The sequence below is a fragment of the Enoplosus armatus genome, chromosome 18 (assembly GCF_043641665.1).
Source record: "Enoplosus armatus isolate fEnoArm2 chromosome 18, fEnoArm2.hap1, whole genome shotgun sequence".
Lineage (NCBI taxonomy): Eukaryota > Metazoa > Chordata > Actinopteri > Centrarchiformes > Enoplosidae > Enoplosus > Enoplosus armatus.
Window position 1 is genome coordinate 11,013,985 of NC_092197.1, and position 6,391 is coordinate 11,020,375.

Sequence of the window (6,391 nt, forward strand, 5' to 3'; positions counted from 1 at the left end):
ACATCATCACAACACTACGTGCCCGGTCTCGCCGTCGTCCCCTGCTTGCATCCGTCCATGCACTGCCTGAGCACTCTGGCATCCTTTGCTCTACTCAGAGCTGGTGCGCTCCTCAGCCAATCAGATCGTGGTTCTCCGCACAGCCTGAGAGTGAGGAGATGTGGGAAACTGACTTCGCAGCTTAGATCTCTCACTTGACCCCACATCGTAACGCACAGGTTGTTTATTTGACACCGAGTCAATCAGGGAAAGTAGACTTGTGTAATCCTGTGCTATTACAGGGTCTTATGTAACAATTTCATAATCTAGCGATATAAAAATGTGATAGATAGAGAGATAGATAGATAGATAATATAAGCACCTAGATTGTAATTGCATCGCAGGAAAATAAAGTTCACCTCTCTGACACTCTCAACAACATTTGGACATAACAACATTCAAGGTTTTACAACAGTAGTATTTATTGCACGGGTGTTGCATTGGATTGCAATGCATTTGAAAGATATTCGTATTGATTTGTCCACCCACTGAGGAGCTCAGGTTACCAGGCTTTGATGGATTATGTCTATGATCTATTAAAACTTGTTGCTGTTGGAAGCTGAGTTGGTGGATGTGAAGAACGTGCAGGATTAAGATATTTAAGAGCTTGGAAACACTGGCACGATCGTTAGTTCTTAATTTATGCACATCATACTCAGGTAAGTGGCTGTAGGATGGGCAGTCTGCTGATGCTGAGTAATAACACTATAACTCTCCTGTTTAAATTGCAAAATAGTCTCTAACTAAAGTACATCCACCAGCTATGCAGACTGCCTGAGCTCAAGTTTTGGATGTCCATTAAATCAGCAACAGTATTGATCACAGCCCAGACAGATGAGCTGGCGGACAGATTTAATCCAATACTGAAAAACATGACCTGTAAGTTTGAGTAGGAGAGAGGCTTCAACAACTTAAGACAAAACAGCTCTGAGGAGCAACAAAACAGCAGCTGACTAACTTCTTTACCTTGCTGCAGTGATGTAGAAGTGTACTCTCTGGTATGTCGGTACACAGTGATGTCACTGGTGGGTGTGGTTAGTGAGGGCGTAAAATACTGCTTTTCAGCCGTGTGTTAAGTTACTCTTTCAAAGTCCCAGTGAAATCATCATTTAGTCATCTGTTTTGCAGTCAAAAATAATGTCAATGTGTTTTTTAATAATAATATTAAATAAATAATTTAATATTATTTCATTATTAAAAGGAATTATAAAGGGTATTTTAGGAAATATCAGAAATGCTCCTTTTCCTCTCATCTTGACCACCACAACACGAAATGTGTCCATTTTGGTTTCTATTTTTTTCTCGAACACAGGCGAGCACATGACATGTGATTTAAAGAAACCCCAAAAAACAAAAATACATTTGATTTAAGGTGGACTTTAAAAGAAACTTAATAGCAGCTGAAAATCTTGGTTTTCCTGACCTCCTGTAGTTAACTTCTCACCTTCTGCAGTGATGTATAAGTGTACTCTACAGTATGTCAGTACACTGTGACATCACTGTTGGTTGTGGTTAGAGGAAACGAGGAAGAAATGCTCCATGCGTGGGAACGTTGACATCAGGGGAGCTAAAGGGGGACAATTTGCACAGCAAGATGACACACTTGTATTGCTACCAAGCTCCAAACCGTATTCACTGTCATTGACACAGATGCATCTTGTTAACCAACTAAAAGCATGTGGTGAATCAGCGTCTCCCTGGTCAGTGAGGATGAGAGAGATGAGTTAGGGCCCGAGCTTTCAAAACCTAATCCACTGTCAGCCCTGTATAATATAACTGTAAGCTGGAGGCTGGCAGAACCTCTTACATCACCAAACAACCCCCAGTGTGATTGAGTGTAATAAGTTCTATCATCCCCCAGACTAAATGCAAAGCCATGGAAACAGTGAACACTATGCCGCCTGGTGCATCCCCATCATGCTGGTACTAAAGTCTAATGGCTCTCAGTGGCTCGGTCTGGGTTTCAGGATTTCACTCATTCTCTGGGTCCATGATCTCCTTGATTATGTAGGTTCTTGTTTTATCTTGATTCTGGATTTGAGCAGGTAGCAGATTCCCCTTTTAATAGAGAAAAAACACATTTTACCTATTTGCTATGTTTCTTTATGGGTTGAATGGAGCCTGCGCCTCTGTCAAGCACCTCGTAGGCAGGGTTTTGTACCCCCACTCTGAGACTTCCCAAAAACAACATAATGTTTATATTCAAGTGACAAAGCCTTTTACCGAATGAAGGAATTATGAATCTTATTGGCCTGGAGCAAAGAGGAAAATGTGTGATGGAGGGAGGTTGGGTTGGTCAGATGGGTCAACAAAATGTCTGACTTTGACACAGGAGACCGCTGTTTCCTACCAACAGTCGACTTTGATTTCCTTAAATCATAACCATAATCATTCCCCAACCGTAATCAAGTTATTTTGACACAAACCAGGATCTTTTCCCAACCAAGTTGTTTTTGTGCCTGCTGATAGGAGCATCAGATCACAAAACACACGTGTTCTTGAGGCATGACAGAAACACATCCAACTAGGAGTTATATGTCAGAGGGAGGTTTTTTATAGCAGATAAAACATGTGCTCGCTCAAAACCCTGCAGCCTACAAGAGACGGTTCATGGGAAAGCTGCTTTTGATTGCTGACTTGTTGTAGCAGCGCTGAACAGTCCTGACTGATCTTACTCAGAGGCATGCTTCAGATCAAGTCCAGTAGAAAGACACACATAAAGCAACTCTCTGTGAGCTGACACTGTATACTATACACCTGACTTTGTCTTCAGACAGATGCGGTGAACTGGATGGGATGTTTTGGTGTAGGAGGGGTCAGGGTTGACAGCCAGAAGGACTCTTCAGGGGCAGATGTACAGCGTATTATAGGAAGGAATGTTTCTTGATATTTAGTATTATCTCCTGGTGTGAGAATAACTGTGACTGACTTTGTCTCCCACTTTTCATGGTGGTGGGGATTCGGGGTGAGGTGGTCCACCATACAGTGTCAACTCAAAAGTAGGACTCGTGCTTCTCTGTTTAGGTGTTTCAATGGTTCGGCTTACATGCCTCCAGCATGGGAAGTGATTTACAGCACCACCGCTGCACAGATGTGTCATATATTATCAGGTCCTGACATGCATGCTTTATACACTCAAAGTAATTGTGTTTACAAGAGAAGAAGGAAGGGACAAATGTGGCAGCAAATATGATAAAGCTGCTTTGTCAGTGGCAGAAGTTGACTTTTGTTGCATTAAGCACCAGAAAACAAAAGAAAACAGCGGATGTGTTTTGTTCTGTGTTCACTGAGTAAAGGAAGACTTGAGGAGAATAGTGCAGCTGCTGGTTTAGCAGATATAGTCCACTACACAGAACTAAATGTTCAGTTCAAGATGTGGCTTTAAATTGCTAAATCATGTGTGCTTCCATATATTACTTGCATATATAGACACTATATTCTGTATTCAAAGTATTAAACCAAACTTTTGTCATTAATGTTTGTGGGCAGTTGGCCTGCTCCTATAAGTCTCAGTCTCGTGAAATAAAAGATGGTAATCCTCAAAAAATGAGCCATTGATTTGAAATTTAAATAAAATTGTATGATGGTGTTTTGTCAGGTTGTAGCTGCCCCGATGAGTGCAATATTTTCCTACATACCATGCCTGTTTCTGTTTGAAATGGAGCCATGTAACTAACTACAGACATTTAGGGCAGCTGATGGGCTACAGCTGTGAAAACACCAACATTAAGTGTTGGTGTTATCACAGCTGTAAACTAAATGTCCAACGCAGGGACCAAATGAATGAAAAAATAGACTGGATTTAGGGAGACTCCTTGGATGGTGCTATCACTTTAAGAGTTACCAGTATTTATTTTGTATATTGAAAGCTAAAAGTACATGATAACATACATTTAATGCCTGATTTTGGAAGTGGAAAGATTTAGCTTCAGGAGAATATGATGTTTGCTTCAGTCTTTAAGGCAAAGCTCTGTTAAGCCGAATAACCTACAACCTAAACATAACCATATGATTGGGAATCAAATACAAGGACGCCTGTCAGCGTCTTTTCCCTAATTGCACATGCACCACTCCTTCTTGAGCACCTTCAGGCCGTCTTGAGCTTGACCAAATTAAATTTGTGCGCACTTGGTTTTATATTTCCATTTTCTCTGTGGACCATTTTATTGGTGGACCTTCACAGGGGGCGGTGCAGTCTGGGAGTTTAAGCACCACCTTAGAGGGTCAATTCAAAGGGAGACTTTAATCTGTGGAAGTAGGTTTTCTATTACCTGGTATAGCTGGCCTGGGGCCCACCACCTATTAGCCTGGCTGCTTATTTAACTGACCCCTCTCATCCAGCTCTGCACCTCTTCACACTGTCCCCCTGCAGTTTGTTCTTAGTGTTCTTTCCTCCCCTCATGGCAGATGTGATCTTCTCCCTCGCAGCCCTGAAAGCCTTCATTTTCCTGGTGAGGAGGCACTTTATTTGAAACTTTAAAATCAAAGGTTTTGTGAGCCGTCATGCAAAAAAGTATTCTAGAGCTGCATCAGAGCTGTTAAACAGGTCCCTACTTCAGCATTTTGTCAAAGTGTTGACTACCTAGAGTCATATATCATCTATTTGAAATGAACCACCAGCAAACTGAGGTTGCTTTTAGTTAATCTTTGTTGCTGATACATTTAAACTCCACTGCAGATAAGGAGCTGTTCATCCAGTGAATTGTTGTTTCCTCTCAGATTCAGGGTCATGCCATTCCTCTGTGGTAGAAAGTTATGTGAAGATTGAGTGCAGATGACTAATTATTTTAGTGATAACTTGAATGCCATATCAAGTTGTTTCTTCTGTCTCTGCCTGCCTTTTTTTCCTCCCCTTGGTGACACAAGATAGGTATTTTATGGTGGGGTGGGTTAAAGTTTAATGACTTTGTGATAGTTACATATTGAGTACCACTGTAAGCCTATTACCTATCAACTGCTGCAGACTGTGGCAAACAGTGGCACAGTGTGAGCTGAGGCCGCCGAGAGAAATCAAGGTAAGACAGAAAATTGTTTTACGGAGGTTCATCTCAATCATCTAGGTGGTGTTGAATGTTGAATCCAAATCTACGACTTGTTGTTGTTGTTGTTTTACCTCAGAGTGTCCTTTTAACTTTTAATTGTTGAAGTAACTTTAGAGATGAGATGTGAAGGCAGGGGGCTATTTTGTATAAAATGGTTTGTGTACTGTAATGTTCAACAGTAGCTCGTGCCGTGCTACTATATCAATTCACTTGTTATGTAATCTGGTTTCATTCCTTTGACAGACCAAAGAATCTGCATGACAGTAGGCTTTAGGGTTTGGAGAAAATGGAAGGTGTTATCAAGCTAAAATACTCCTTTTCTTTTTTCTTTGTCTTATTGGCAGCTGAAAGCCCGGTGGAAACACTGCCTCAGTCAGATCAGCTCAGATATAAAACGTTACTTTCACACTGCAATTTGGAGGTTTATTTGCTAGCAGAGCCCTACATGCACATTTCAAAATCCCTCTCTGTTATTTATGGGCTACAACAGAGGTATTTATTTGTTCGACAGTAGTAGCTAACTATGTAATTTCTGCGTGACAGAGTGAAGTATTTTATTTATCCCTCTATTCACTCAACCTTTATTTGAACATTCTGGCAAAGACATTTAGAAAGTAAACTCAATATAATGATTTACATTAAGTAGTCTTAGCATTACATGTTTGCAAGTAAAATTTCCATTCTTGGCCTGATTTTAAGGATGTCAGTAGAAGTGGAGTTAAACAATGTCAAGTGTGGTTAGGGCTGCATTGCTGCCCACGGGGCCTCCATATATAGTTTGACCCATTGCCAACAGGTCAGCTTTGTGCAACACTTATTTGGTTTAGGACAAAACACCTAAAAGATAATGATTGAATTCCTTTACTTTTAGTGTTGTTTATCGAGGATACATCGCTCAGTGATATGCTGCTGCTGTTGGGTGCTAAATCCTTTGGCTGGAGTTAGGCAGCTTGGTGTTCGAATGAACGTGACCTTGAGGCACTGTGAGGCTTGAGTTGTCTTCAAATTGGCCGAATGACCTTGTGCTTTGTAGTTAAATAACATTGCATCATTTAGACTGAATATTATGATGAGCACCATTGTATTTGTGGATCAGAATAAAATAATCACACTGGTCAAACTTACCTAAATAGTTTACGCCAGACGGAAATGAAAATGACAATAATATTGTGTGTATATATGTATATATGTAAGTATATTTATATGACTATTAAGACTTCAACATTTCAGCAAACAGCTTTCATCAGGGTGTTTTGAATGCTGTTATTCTAAAAAGAAAATCAATTAAGTCTAAAGGATTGGCTGGATAG